The 12,056-nt window shown below is 43.7% G+C and overlaps 17 non-coding genes across 17 annotated transcripts; 5 read left to right on the forward strand and 12 right to left on the reverse strand.

The window, feature by feature from the left end:
• Window positions 1-329: 329 nt before the first annotated feature.
• TRNAY-GUA (transfer RNA tyrosine (anticodon GUA)) lies at window positions 330-415 on the reverse strand. The gene is given in 2 exon segments: window positions 330-365; window positions 379-415. It is a non-coding gene; the product is annotated as a tRNA-Tyr (tRNA).
• Window positions 416-1,201: 786 nt separating this feature from the next.
• TRNAA-AGC (transfer RNA alanine (anticodon AGC)) lies at window positions 1,202-1,273 on the reverse strand. Its single transcript has one exon. It is a non-coding gene; the product is annotated as a tRNA-Ala (tRNA).
• Window positions 1,274-1,947: 674 nt separating this feature from the next.
• On the forward strand, window positions 1,948-2,020 carry TRNAM-CAU (transfer RNA methionine (anticodon CAU)). The gene has a single exon. It is a non-coding gene; the product is annotated as a tRNA-Met (tRNA).
• A 445-nt stretch (window positions 2,021-2,465) lies between these two features.
• Window positions 2,466-2,551, reverse strand: TRNAY-GUA (transfer RNA tyrosine (anticodon GUA)). The gene is given in 2 exon segments: window positions 2,466-2,501; window positions 2,515-2,551. It is a non-coding gene; the product is annotated as a tRNA-Tyr (tRNA).
• A 786-nt stretch (window positions 2,552-3,337) lies between these two features.
• On the reverse strand, window positions 3,338-3,409 carry TRNAA-AGC (transfer RNA alanine (anticodon AGC)). Its single transcript has one exon. It is a non-coding gene; the product is annotated as a tRNA-Ala (tRNA).
• Window positions 3,410-4,083: 674 nt separating this feature from the next.
• On the forward strand, window positions 4,084-4,156 carry TRNAM-CAU (transfer RNA methionine (anticodon CAU)). The gene has a single exon. It is a non-coding gene; the product is annotated as a tRNA-Met (tRNA).
• A 445-nt stretch (window positions 4,157-4,601) lies between these two features.
• TRNAY-GUA (transfer RNA tyrosine (anticodon GUA)) lies at window positions 4,602-4,687 on the reverse strand. Its single transcript is given in 2 exon segments — window positions 4,602-4,637; window positions 4,651-4,687. It is a non-coding gene; the product is annotated as a tRNA-Tyr (tRNA).
• A 786-nt stretch (window positions 4,688-5,473) lies between these two features.
• TRNAA-AGC (transfer RNA alanine (anticodon AGC)) lies at window positions 5,474-5,545 on the reverse strand. Its single transcript has one exon. It is a non-coding gene; the product is annotated as a tRNA-Ala (tRNA).
• A 674-nt stretch (window positions 5,546-6,219) lies between these two features.
• Window positions 6,220-6,292, forward strand: TRNAM-CAU (transfer RNA methionine (anticodon CAU)). Its single transcript has one exon. It is a non-coding gene; the product is annotated as a tRNA-Met (tRNA).
• A 445-nt stretch (window positions 6,293-6,737) lies between these two features.
• Window positions 6,738-6,823, reverse strand: TRNAY-GUA (transfer RNA tyrosine (anticodon GUA)). Its single transcript is given in 2 exon segments — window positions 6,738-6,773; window positions 6,787-6,823. It is a non-coding gene; the product is annotated as a tRNA-Tyr (tRNA).
• Window positions 6,824-7,609: 786 nt separating this feature from the next.
• TRNAA-AGC (transfer RNA alanine (anticodon AGC)) lies at window positions 7,610-7,681 on the reverse strand. The gene has a single exon. It is a non-coding gene; the product is annotated as a tRNA-Ala (tRNA).
• Window positions 7,682-8,355: 674 nt separating this feature from the next.
• On the forward strand, window positions 8,356-8,428 carry TRNAM-CAU (transfer RNA methionine (anticodon CAU)). The gene has a single exon. It is a non-coding gene; the product is annotated as a tRNA-Met (tRNA).
• Window positions 8,429-8,873: 445 nt separating this feature from the next.
• On the reverse strand, window positions 8,874-8,959 carry TRNAY-GUA (transfer RNA tyrosine (anticodon GUA)). Its single transcript is given in 2 exon segments — window positions 8,874-8,909; window positions 8,923-8,959. It is a non-coding gene; the product is annotated as a tRNA-Tyr (tRNA).
• A 786-nt stretch (window positions 8,960-9,745) lies between these two features.
• TRNAA-AGC (transfer RNA alanine (anticodon AGC)) lies at window positions 9,746-9,817 on the reverse strand. The gene has a single exon. It is a non-coding gene; the product is annotated as a tRNA-Ala (tRNA).
• A 674-nt stretch (window positions 9,818-10,491) lies between these two features.
• On the forward strand, window positions 10,492-10,564 carry TRNAM-CAU (transfer RNA methionine (anticodon CAU)). Its single transcript has one exon. It is a non-coding gene; the product is annotated as a tRNA-Met (tRNA).
• A 445-nt stretch (window positions 10,565-11,009) lies between these two features.
• Window positions 11,010-11,095, reverse strand: TRNAY-GUA (transfer RNA tyrosine (anticodon GUA)). The gene is given in 2 exon segments: window positions 11,010-11,045; window positions 11,059-11,095. It is a non-coding gene; the product is annotated as a tRNA-Tyr (tRNA).
• A 786-nt stretch (window positions 11,096-11,881) lies between these two features.
• On the reverse strand, window positions 11,882-11,953 carry TRNAA-AGC (transfer RNA alanine (anticodon AGC)). The gene has a single exon. It is a non-coding gene; the product is annotated as a tRNA-Ala (tRNA).
• Between the last annotated feature and the right edge of the window lie 103 nt (window positions 11,954-12,056).

Raw genomic sequence — 12,056 nt, forward strand, 5'->3', positions numbered from 1 at the left:
TTTGATATCCATGGCCACTCATTGTAGGTGAGTTTTAGCTGGTTCGGCTGCCGAAACATCTACCTTGGTACAATGAAACTGGAAGTCTTCCAAGTGCCTTCATATATTTAGTCAAGGCTTTGGAATGAATTCTGATCTGCAGGTCCTTGTTTATTTCTCTTCCAACATCCCTCAGAAATGACTATGTGGTCAATTTCATTGGAAAGCAGAAGAAGTCTACCCTTCTGTCCTAGCATTTATTTGGAGCTAGGGAAATGTTTCTCAATCAGAGGGGCACATAATGTTTTAACAAGAGAGAAAGCAGCTATGGAAAACAAAAAAGGGGAAACTCCTCCGAGCCGGATTTGAACCAGCGACCTAAGGATTTCTGTTTCTCCACTACAGTCCTCCGCTCTCCCAACTGAGCTATCGGAGGATTAGGCAGTACAGCTTTCCATGCTGCATTCATCTTTCTTTCAATAATGGTTGCGGCGGGAGTGGGCTGGGAGTACTGCAGTCTAATCTTGAAAATCATGAATATGACCTGCAGCTTGCTCTACAAATTGCCACTTCCTAGAGTGCATTCTCAGCTACATCTTATCACCATAAAGGGGGACTGCTTACCTACCTGAATGTGCTGTGCTGGCGTGAAGGAAAGCAGGGGACCTAGAATTAGAAATCCTACAGAAAGGAGTTTTCCTGAAAGGGCATGGGGCCGAGGAATCCACAGCCCTTTGGAAGCATTTCTGGCAAAAGGATGACAGCATGGGAACATGAAGGAAAGGACAGAAAGTTAGGAGAGTCATTACTCCGTACGGAGCATGAAGAACATGCATTTTTAATGCTTCTGTGAAAGGAACTGGAAAAGCAAAACCAGTAGATTAATGGACCATTCAGAAGGGATTAGGATGAAGAAAACATTCTGTTTTTCTTAAACCTTCTGGTAAGAGTCTCTGGTTTAGAGGAAGAATTCAAATAAATGACCAAGACAGCTGTGCCCGTTTTCTATACTAAGAATGCCAAGATAAATCACCACTTTGGTTTCTTATGGAAGCAAGATTATTTTTTTCTATAAACACGGGAAATGAGATAGCCCCATTTCAAAAGGTTTTGCAAGGCGAAGAAAGTGGGGTTCTGGCACCAGCTGCATGACATCTCACTTCCTTACTCATGATGCCAGCCTAGCTATCTGTCAAAAGGCAAGATTAGCATGGCGAAAAGCTGGAGATGCCGGGGATTGAACCCGGGGCCTCATACATGCTAAGCATGCGCTCTACCACTGAGCTACATCCCCACATCCTGTAGAGGGAGACCTTGCTCCACGCATGGAAACCTGGAATTCTATTGAATGTACATTCACCACATATGACACTGGAATGGGAAGCGTCAGGTGTGGAATTCCATATGATTTACAGCTGGATTTTCTAGCACCGTTTTTTATGGAATAAGGTTGACTCTAGAATGAATAATTCCCCACACACAACAGCTAGATGCAATCGAAAAAAGCCAGAGTATTCAAGGCAACTGGTTCAGGATACATCAAAGAAGGATATGGTTGAGTGCTGTTTCCACATCTTGTGAGATGACTTAAGGTACCCCTGCTCTTTTTGCAGGACACACAGCTATGTTACATTAGCATGTACAGTGTTGAGATCTAGATGCATCTACGGCTAGGGGCGGCATGTTAATTCTGGGTTTTAGTCCATTTCATTCTCAGTTATGTGGAGGAAAAAATGGCACGATCTTTCTTAGAGAGGTGAATGGTATGCCCTGATTTCTTTTGCATGGCTAAATGTATGGGGTGTGGGTTTAAGCACTGGGAAAGAGCAGTCTTCTGACCATTATAACTGCAGACGATTTTAATCCAGCGAGGCAACCGAAGTGTATTGATATTCCAACATGAGAACAGCATTTTTGCTACCTTCCCTCTTCATGGTGTGTAGACGCATTTGTTAGCGGTTTCAAGCAGCCTTCTTAGCGCAGTAGGCAGCGCGTCAGTCTCATAATCTGAAGGTCCTGAGTTCGATCCTCAGAGAGGGCATTGCAGTGTTTCTTTTGTCAAGAGAAACATCTCAGATTTTCTCCAAATCTGTAAACTATTCCTCCACATTGCATCTTGCTCAGTTTTAAGGAGTTGGTGTCTTTGTAGATTCCCTCTTTCATATCCATGGCCACTCATTGTAGGTGAGTTTTAGCTGGTTCGGCTGCCGAAACATCTACCTTGGTACAATGAAACTGGAAGTCTTCCAAGTGCCTTCATATATTTAGTCAAGGCTTTGGAATGAATTCTGATCTGCAGGTCCTTGTTTATTTCTCTTCCAACATCCCTCAGAAATGACTATGTGGTCAATTTCATTGGAAAGCAGAAGAAGTCTACCCTTCTGTCCTAGCATTTATTTGGAGCTAGGGAAATGTTTCTCAATCAGAGGGGCACATAATGTTTTAACAAGAGAGAAAGCAGCTATGGAAAACAAAAAAGGGGAAACTCCTCCGAGCCGGATTTGAACCAGCGACCTAAGGATTTCTGTTTCTCCACTACAGTCCTCCGCTCTCCCAACTGAGCTATCGGAGGATTAGGCAGTACAGCTTTCCATGCTGCATTCATCTTTCTTTCAATAATGGTTGCGGCGGGAGTGGGCTGGGAGTACTGCAGTCTAATCTTGAAAATCATGAATATGACCTGCAGCTTGCTCTACAAATTGCCACTTCCTAGAGTGCATTCTCAGCTACATCTTATCACCATAAAGGGGGACTGCTTACCTACCTGAATGTGCTGTGCTGGCGTGAAGGAAAGCAGGGGACCTAGAATTAGAAATCCTACAGAAAGGAGTTTTCCTGAAAGGGCATGGGGCCGAGGAATCCACAGCCCTTTGGAAGCATTTCTGGCAAAAGGATGACAGCATGGGAACATGAAGGAAAGGACAGAAAGTTAGGAGAGTCATTACTCCGTACGGAGCATGAAGAACATGCATTTTTAATGCTTCTGTGAAAGGAACTGGAAAAGCAAAACCAGTAGATTAATGGACCATTCAGAAGGGATTAGGATGAAGAAAACATTCTGTTTTTCTTAAACCTTCTGGTAAGAGTCTCTGGTTTAGAGGAAGAATTCAAATAAATGACCAAGACAGCTGTGCCCGTTTTCTATACTAAGAATGCCAAGATAAATCACCACTTTGGTTTCTTATGGAAGCAAGATTATTTTTTTCTATAAACACGGGAAATGAGATAGCCCCATTTCAAAAGGTTTTGCAAGGCGAAGAAAGTGGGGTTCTGGCACCAGCTGCATGACATCTCACTTCCTTACTCATGATGCCAGCCTAGCTATCTGTCAAAAGGCAAGATTAGCATGGCGAAAAGCTGGAGATGCCGGGGATTGAACCCGGGGCCTCATACATGCTAAGCATGCGCTCTACCACTGAGCTACATCCCCACATCCTGTAGAGGGAGACCTTGCTCCACGCATGGAAACCTGGAATTCTATTGAATGTACATTCACCACATATGACACTGGAATGGGAAGCGTCAGGTGTGGAATTCCATATGATTTACAGCTGGATTTTCTAGCACCGTTTTTTATGGAATAAGGTTGACTCTAGAATGAATAATTCCCCACACACAACAGCTAGATGCAATCGAAAAAAGCCAGAGTATTCAAGGCAACTGGTTCAGGATACATCAAAGAAGGATATGGTTGAGTGCTGTTTCCACATCTTGTGAGATGACTTAAGGTACCCCTGCTCTTTTTGCAGGACACACAGCTATGTTACATTAGCATGTACAGTGTTGAGATCTAGATGCATCTACGGCTAGGGGCGGCATGTTAATTCTGGGTTTTAGTCCATTTCATTCTCAGTTATGTGGAGGAAAAAATGGCACGATCTTTCTTAGAGAGGTGAATGGTATGCCCTGATTTCTTTTGCATGGCTAAATGTATGGGGTGTGGGTTTAAGCACTGGGAAAGAGCAGTCTTCTGACCATTATAACTGCAGACGATTTTAATCCAGCGAGGCAACCGAAGTGTATTGATATTCCAACATGAGAACAGCATTTTTGCTACCTTCCCTCTTCATGGTGTGTAGACGCATTTGTTAGCGGTTTCAAGCAGCCTTCTTAGCGCAGTAGGCAGCGCGTCAGTCTCATAATCTGAAGGTCCTGAGTTCGATCCTCAGAGAGGGCATTGCAGTGTTTCTTTAGTCAAGAGAAACATCTCAGATTTTCTCCAAATCTGTAAACTATTCCTCCACATTGCATCTTGCTCAGTTTTAAGGAGTTGGTGTCTTTGTAGATTCCCTCTTTGATATCCATGGCCACTCATTGTAGGTGAGTTTTAGCTGGTTCGGCTGCCGAAACATCTACCTTGGTACAATGAAACTGGAAGTCTTCCAAGTGCCTTCATATATTTAGTCAAGGCTTTGGAATGAATTCTGATCTGCAGGTCCTTGTTTATTTCTCTTCCAACATCCCTCAGAAATGACTATGTGGTCAATTTCATTGGAAAGCAGAAGAAGTCTACCCTTCTGTCCTAGCATTTATTTGGAGCTAGGGAAATGTTTCTCAATCAGAGGGGCACATAATGTTTTAACAAGAGAGAAAGCAGCTATGGAAAACAAAAAAGGGGAAACTCCTCCGAGCCGGATTTGAACCAGCGACCTAAGGATTTCTGTTTCTCCACTACAGTCCTCCGCTCTCCCAACTGAGCTATCGGAGGATTAGGCAGTACAGCTTTCCATGCTGCATTCATCTTTCTTTCAATAATGGTTGCGGCGGGAGTGGGCTGGGAGTACTGCAGTCTAATCTTGAAAATCATGAATATGACCTGCAGCTTGCTCTACAAATTGCCACTTCCTAGAGTGCATTCTCAGCTACATCTTATCACCATAAAGGGGGACTGCTTACCTACCTGAATGTGCTGTGCTGGCGTGAAGGAAAGCAGGGGACCTAGAATTAGAAATCCTACAGAAAGGAGTTTTCCTGAAAGGGCATGGGGCCGAGGAATCCACAGCCCTTTGGAAGCATTTCTGGCAAAAGGATGACAGCATGGGAACATGAAGGAAAGGACAGAAAGTTAGGAGAGTCATTACTCCGTACGGAGCATGAAGAACATGCATTTTTAATGCTTCTGTGAAAGGAACTGGAAAAGCAAAACCAGTAGATTAATGGACCATTCAGAAGGGATTAGGATGAAGAAAACATTCTGTTTTTCTTAAACCTTCTGGTAAGAGTCTCTGGTTTAGAGGAAGAATTCAAATAAATGACCAAGACAGCTGTGCCCGTTTTCTATACTAAGAATGCCAAGATAAATCACCACTTTGGTTTCTTATGGAAGCAAGATTATTTTTTTCTATAAACACGGGAAATGAGATAGCCCCATTTCAAAAGGTTTTGCAAGGCGAAGAAAGTGGGGTTCTGGCACCAGCTGCATGACATCTCACTTCCTTACTCATGATGCCAGCCTAGCTATCTGTCAAAAGGCAAGATTAGCATGGCGAAAAGCTGGAGATGCCGGGGATTGAACCCGGGGCCTCATACATGCTAAGCATGCGCTCTACCACTGAGCTACATCCCCACATCCTGTAGAGGGAGACCTTGCTCCACGCATGGAAACCTGGAATTCTATTGAATGTACATTCACCACATATGACACTGGAATGGGAAGCGTCAGGTGTGGAATTCCATATGATTTACAGCTGGATTTTCTAGCACCGTTTTTTATGGAATAAGGTTGACTCTAGAATGAATAATTCCCCACACACAACAGCTAGATGCAATCGAAAAAAGCCAGAGTATTCAAGGCAACTGGTTCAGGATACATCAAAGAAGGATATGGTTGAGTGCTGTTTCCACATCTTGTGAGATGACTTAAGGTACCCCTGCTCTTTTTGCAGGACACACAGCTATGTTACATTAGCATGTACAGTGTTGAGATCTAGATGCATCTACGGCTAGGGGCGGCATGTTAATTCTGGGTTTTAGTCCATTTCATTCTCAGTTATGTGGAGGAAAAAATGGCACGATCTTTCTTAGAGAGGTGAATGGTATGCCCTGATTTCTTTTGCATGGCTAAATGTATGGGGTGTGGGTTTAAGCACTGGGAAAGAGCAGTCTTCTGACCATTATAACTGCAGACGATTTTAATCCAGCGAGGCAACCGAAGTGTATTGATATTCCAACATGAGAACAGCATTTTTGCTACCTTCCCTCTTCATGGTGTGTAGACGCATTTGTTAGCGGTTTCAAGCAGCCTTCTTAGCGCAGTAGGCAGCGCGTCAGTCTCATAATCTGAAGGTCCTGAGTTCGATCCTCAGAGAGGGCATTGCAGTGTTTCTTTTGTCAAGAGAAACATCTCAGATTTTCTCCAAATCTGTAAACTATTCCTCCACATTGCATCTTGCTCAGTTTTAAGGAGTTGGTGTCTTTGTAGATTCCCTCTTTCATATCCATGGCCACTCATTGTAGGTGAGTTTTAGCTGGTTCGGCTGCCGAAACATCTACCTTGGTACAATGAAACTGGAAGTCTTCCAAGTGCCTTCATATATTTAGTCAAGGCTTTGGAATGAATTCTGATCTGCAGGTCCTTGTTTATTTCTCTTCCAACATCCCTCAGAAATGACTATGTGGTCAATTTCATTGGAAAGCAGAAGAAGTCTACCCTTCTGTCCTAGCATTTATTTGGAGCTAGGGAAATGTTTCTCAATCAGAGGGGCACATAATGTTTTAACAAGAGAGAAAGCAGCTATGGAAAACAAAAAAGGGGAAACTCCTCCGAGCCGGATTTGAACCAGCGACCTAAGGATTTCTGTTTCTCCACTACAGTCCTCCGCTCTCCCAACTGAGCTATCGGAGGATTAGGCAGTACAGCTTTCCATGCTGCATTCATCTTTCTTTCAATAATGGTTGCGGCGGGAGTGGGCTGGGAGTACTGCAGTCTAATCTTGAAAATCATGAATATGACCTGCAGCTTGCTCTACAAATTGCCACTTCCTAGAGTGCATTCTCAGCTACATCTTATCACCATAAAGGGGGACTGCTTACCTACCTGAATGTGCTGTGCTGGCGTGAAGGAAAGCAGGGGACCTAGAATTAGAAATCCTACAGAAAGGAGTTTTCCTGAAAGGGCATGGGGCCGAGGAATCCACAGCCCTTTGGAAGCATTTCTGGCAAAAGGATGACAGCATGGGAACATGAAGGAAAGGACAGAAAGTTAGGAGAGTCATTACTCCGTACGGAGCATGAAGAACATGCATTTTTAATGCTTCTGTGAAAGGAACTGGAAAAGCAAAACCAGTAGATTAATGGACCATTCAGAAGGGATTAGGATGAAGAAAACATTCTGTTTTTCTTAAACCTTCTGGTAAGAGTCTCTGGTTTAGAGGAAGAATTCAAATAAATGACCAAGACAGCTGTGCCCGTTTTCTATACTAAGAATGCCAAGATAAATCACCACTTTGGTTTCTTATGGAAGCAAGATTATTTTTTTCTATAAACACGGGAAATGAGATAGCCCCATTTCAAAAGGTTTTGCAAGGCGAAGAAAGTGGGGTTCTGGCACCAGCTGCATGACATCTCACTTCCTTACTCATGATGCCAGCCTAGCTATCTGTCAAAAGGCAAGATTAGCATGGCGAAAAGCTGGAGATGCCGGGGATTGAACCCGGGGCCTCATACATGCTAAGCATGCGCTCTACCACTGAGCTACATCCCCACATCCTGTAGAGGGAGACCTTGCTCCACGCATGGAAACCTGGAATTCTATTGAATGTACATTCACCACATATGACACTGGAATGGGAAGCGTCAGGTGTGGAATTCCATATGATTTACAGCTGGATTTTCTAGCACCGTTTTTTATGGAATAAGGTTGACTCTAGAATGAATAATTCCCCACACACAACAGCTAGATGCAATCGAAAAAAGCCAGAGTATTCAAGGCAACTGGTTCAGGATACATCAAAGAAGGATATGGTTGAGTGCTGTTTCCACATCTTGTGAGATGACTTAAGGTACCCCTGCTCTTTTTGCAGGACACACAGCTATGTTACATTAGCATGTACAGTGTTGAGATCTAGATGCATCTACGGCTAGGGGCGGCATGTTAATTCTGGGTTTTAGTCCATTTCATTCTCAGTTATGTGGAGGAAAAAATGGCACGATCTTTCTTAGAGAGGTGAATGGTATGCCCTGATTTCTTTTGCATGGCTAAATGTATGGGGTGTGGGTTTAAGCACTGGGAAAGAGCAGTCTTCTGACCATTATAACTGCAGACGATTTTAATCCAGCGAGGCAACCGAAGTGTATTGATATTCCAACATGAGAACAGCATTTTTGCTACCTTCCCTCTTCATGGTGTGTAGACGCATTTGTTAGCGGTTTCAAGCAGCCTTCTTAGCGCAGTAGGCAGCGCGTCAGTCTCATAATCTGAAGGTCCTGAGTTCGATCCTCAGAGAGGGCATTGCAGTGTTTCTTTTGTCAAGAGAAACATCTCAGATTTTCTCCAAATCTGTAAACTATTCCTCCACATTGCATCTTGCTCAGTTTTAAGGAGTTGGTGTCTTTGTAGATTCCCTCTTTCATATCCATGGCCACTCATTGTAGGTGAGTTTTAGCTGGTTCGGCTGCCGAAACATCTACCTTGGTACAATGAAACTGGAAGTCTTCCAAGTGCCTTCATATATTTAGTCAAGGCTTTGGAATGAATTCTGATCTGCAGGTCCTTGTTTATTTCTCTTCCAACATCCCTCAGAAATGACTATGTGGTCAATTTCATTGGAAAGCAGAAGAAGTCTACCCTTCTGTCCTAGCATTTATTTGGAGCTAGGGAAATGTTTCTCAATCAGAGGGGCACATAATGTTTTAACAAGAGAGAAAGCAGCTATGGAAAACAAAAAAGGGGAAACTCCTCCGAGCCGGATTTGAACCAGCGACCTAAGGATTTCTGTTTCTCCACTACAGTCCTCCGCTCTCCCAACTGAGCTATCGGAGGATTAGGCAGTACAGCTTTCCATGCTGCATTCATCTTTCTTTCAATAATGGTTGCGGCGGGAGTGGGCTGGGAGTACTGCAGTCTAATCTTGAAAATCATGAATATGACCTGCAGCTTGCTCTACAAATTGCCACTTCCTAGAGTGCATTCTCAGCTACATCTTATCACCATAAAGGGGGACTGCTTACCTACCTGAATGTGCTGTGCTGGCGTGAAGGAAAGCAGGGGACCTAGAATTAGAAATCCTACAGAAAGGAGTTTTCCTGAAAGGGCATGGGGCCGAGGAATCCACAGCCCTTTGGAAGCATTTCTGGCAAAAGGATGACAGCATGGGAACATGAAGGAAAGGACAGAAAGTTAGGAGAGTCATTACTCCGTACGGAGCATGAAGAACATGCATTTTTAATGCTTCTGTGAAAGGAACTGGAAAAGCAAAACCAGTAGATTAATGGACCATTCAGAAGGGATTAGGATGAAGAAAACATTCTGTTTTTCTTAAACCTTCTGGTAAGAGTCTCTGGTTTAGAGGAAGAATTCAAATAAATGACCAAGACAGCTGTGCCCGTTTTCTATACTAAGAATGCCAAGATAAATCACCACTTTGGTTTCTTATGGAAGCAAGATTATTTTTTTCTATAAACACGGGAAATGAGATAGCCCCATTTCAAAAGGTTTTGCAAGGCGAAGAAAGTGGGGTTCTGGCACCAGCTGCATGACATCTCACTTCCTTACTCATGATGCCAGCCTAGCTATCTGTCAAAAGGCAAGATTAGCATGGCGAAAAGCTGGAGATGCCGGGGATTGAACCCGGGGCCTCATACATGCTAAGCATGCGCTCTACCACTGAGCTACATCCCCACATCCTGTAGAGGGAGACCTTGCTCCACGCATGGAAACCTGGAATTCTATTGAATGTACATTCACCACATATGACACTGGAATGGGAAGCGTCAGGTGTGGAATTCCATATGATTTACAGCTGGATTTTCTAGCACCGTTTTTTATGGAATAAGGTTGACTCTAGAATGAATAATTCCCCACACACAACAGCTAGATGCAATCGAAAAAAGCCAGAGTATTCAAGGCAACTGGTTCAGGATACATCAAAGAAGGATATGGTTGAGTGCTGTTTCCACATCTTGTGAGATGACTTAAGGTACCCCTGCTCTTTTTGCAGGACACACAGCTATGTTACATTAGCATGTACAGTGTTGAGATCTAGATGCATCTACGGCTAGGGGCGGCATGTTAATTCTGGGTTTTAGTCCATTTCATTCTCAGTTATGTGGAGGAAAAAATGGCACGATCTTTCTTAGAGAGGTGAATGGTATGCCCTGATTTCTTTTGCATGGCTAAATGTATGGGGTGTGGGTTTAAGCACTGGGAAAGAGCAGTCTTCTGACCATTATAACTGCAGACGATTTTAATCCAGCGAGGCAACCGAAGTGTATTGATATTCCAACATGAGAACAGCATTTTTGCTACCTTCCCTCTTCATGGTGTGTAGACGCATTTGTTAGCGGTTTCAAGCAGCCTTCTTAGCGCAGTAGGCAGCGCGTCAGTCTCATAATCTGAAGGTCCTGAGTTCGATCCTCAGAGAGGGCATTGCAGTGTTTCTTTTGTCAAGAGAAACATCTCAGATTTTCTCCAAATCTGTAAACTATTCCTCCACATTGCATCTTGCTCAGTTTTAAGGAGTTGGTGTCTTTGTAGATTCCCTCTTTCATATCCATGGCCACTCATTGTAGGTGAGTTTTAGCTGGTTCGGCTGCCGAAACATCTACCTTGGTACAATGAAACTGGAAGTCTTCCAAGTGCCTTCATATATTTAGTCAAGGCTTTGGAATGAATTCTGATCTGCAGGTCCTTGTTTATTTCTCTTCCAACATCCCTCAGAAATGACTATGTGGTCAATTTCATTGGAAAGCAGAAGAAGTCTACCCTTCTGTCCTAGCATTTATTTGGAGCTAGGGAAATGTTTCTCAATCAGAGGGGCACATAATGTTTTAACAAGAGAGAAAGCAGCTATGGAAAACAAAAAAGGGGAAACTCCTCCGAGCCGGATTTGAACCAGCGACCTAAGGATTTCTGTTTCTCCACTACAGTCCTCCGCTCTCCCAACTGAGCTATCGGAGGATTAGGCAGTACAGCTTTCCATGCTGCATTCATCTTTCTTTCAATAATGGTTGCGGCGGGAGTGGGCTGGGAGTACTGCAGTCTAATCTTGAAAATCATGAATATGACCTGCAGCTTGCTCTACAAATTGCCACTTCCTAGAGTGCATTCTCAGCTACATCTTATCACCATAAAGGGGGACTGCTTACCTACCTGAATGTGCTGTGCTGGCGTGAAGGAAAGCAGGGGACCTAGAATTAGAAATCCTACAGAAAGGAGTTTTCCTGAAAGGGCATGGGGCCGAGGAATCCACAGCCCTTTGGAAGCATTTCTGGCAAAAGGATGACAGCATGGGAACATGAAGGAAAGGACAGAAAGTTAGGAGAGTCATTACTCCGTACGGAGCATGAAGAACATGCATTTTTAATGCTTCTGTGAAAGGAACTGGAAAAGCAAAACCAGTAGATTAATGGACCATTCAGAAGGGATTAGGATGAAGAAAACATTCTGTTTTTCTTAAACCTTCTGGTAAGAGTCTCTGGTTTAGAGGAAGAATTCAAATAAATGACCAAGACAGCTGTGCCCGTTTTCTATACTAAGAATGCCAAGATAAATCACCACTTTGGTTTCTTATGGAAGCAAGATTATTTTTTTCTATAAACACGGGAAATGAGATAGCCCCATTTCAAAAGGTTTTGCAAGGCGAAGAAAGTGGGGTTCTGGCACCAGCTGCATGACATCTCACTTCCTTACTCATGATGCCAGCCTAGCTATCTGTCAAAAGGCAAGATTAGCATGGCGAAAAGCTGGAGATGCCGGGGATTGAACCCGGGGCCTCATACATGCTAAGCATGCGCTCTACCACTGAGCTACATCCCCACATCCTGTAGAGGGAGACCTTGCTCCACGCATGGAAACCTGGAATTCTATTGAATGTACATTCACCACATATGACACTGGAATGGGAAGCGTCAGGTGTGGA

The sequence above is a fragment of the Pleurodeles waltl genome, unplaced genomic scaffold (assembly GCF_031143425.1).
Source record: "Pleurodeles waltl isolate 20211129_DDA unplaced genomic scaffold, aPleWal1.hap1.20221129 scaffold_107, whole genome shotgun sequence".
Taxonomy (NCBI): Eukaryota; Metazoa; Chordata; class Amphibia; order Caudata; family Salamandridae; genus Pleurodeles; species Pleurodeles waltl.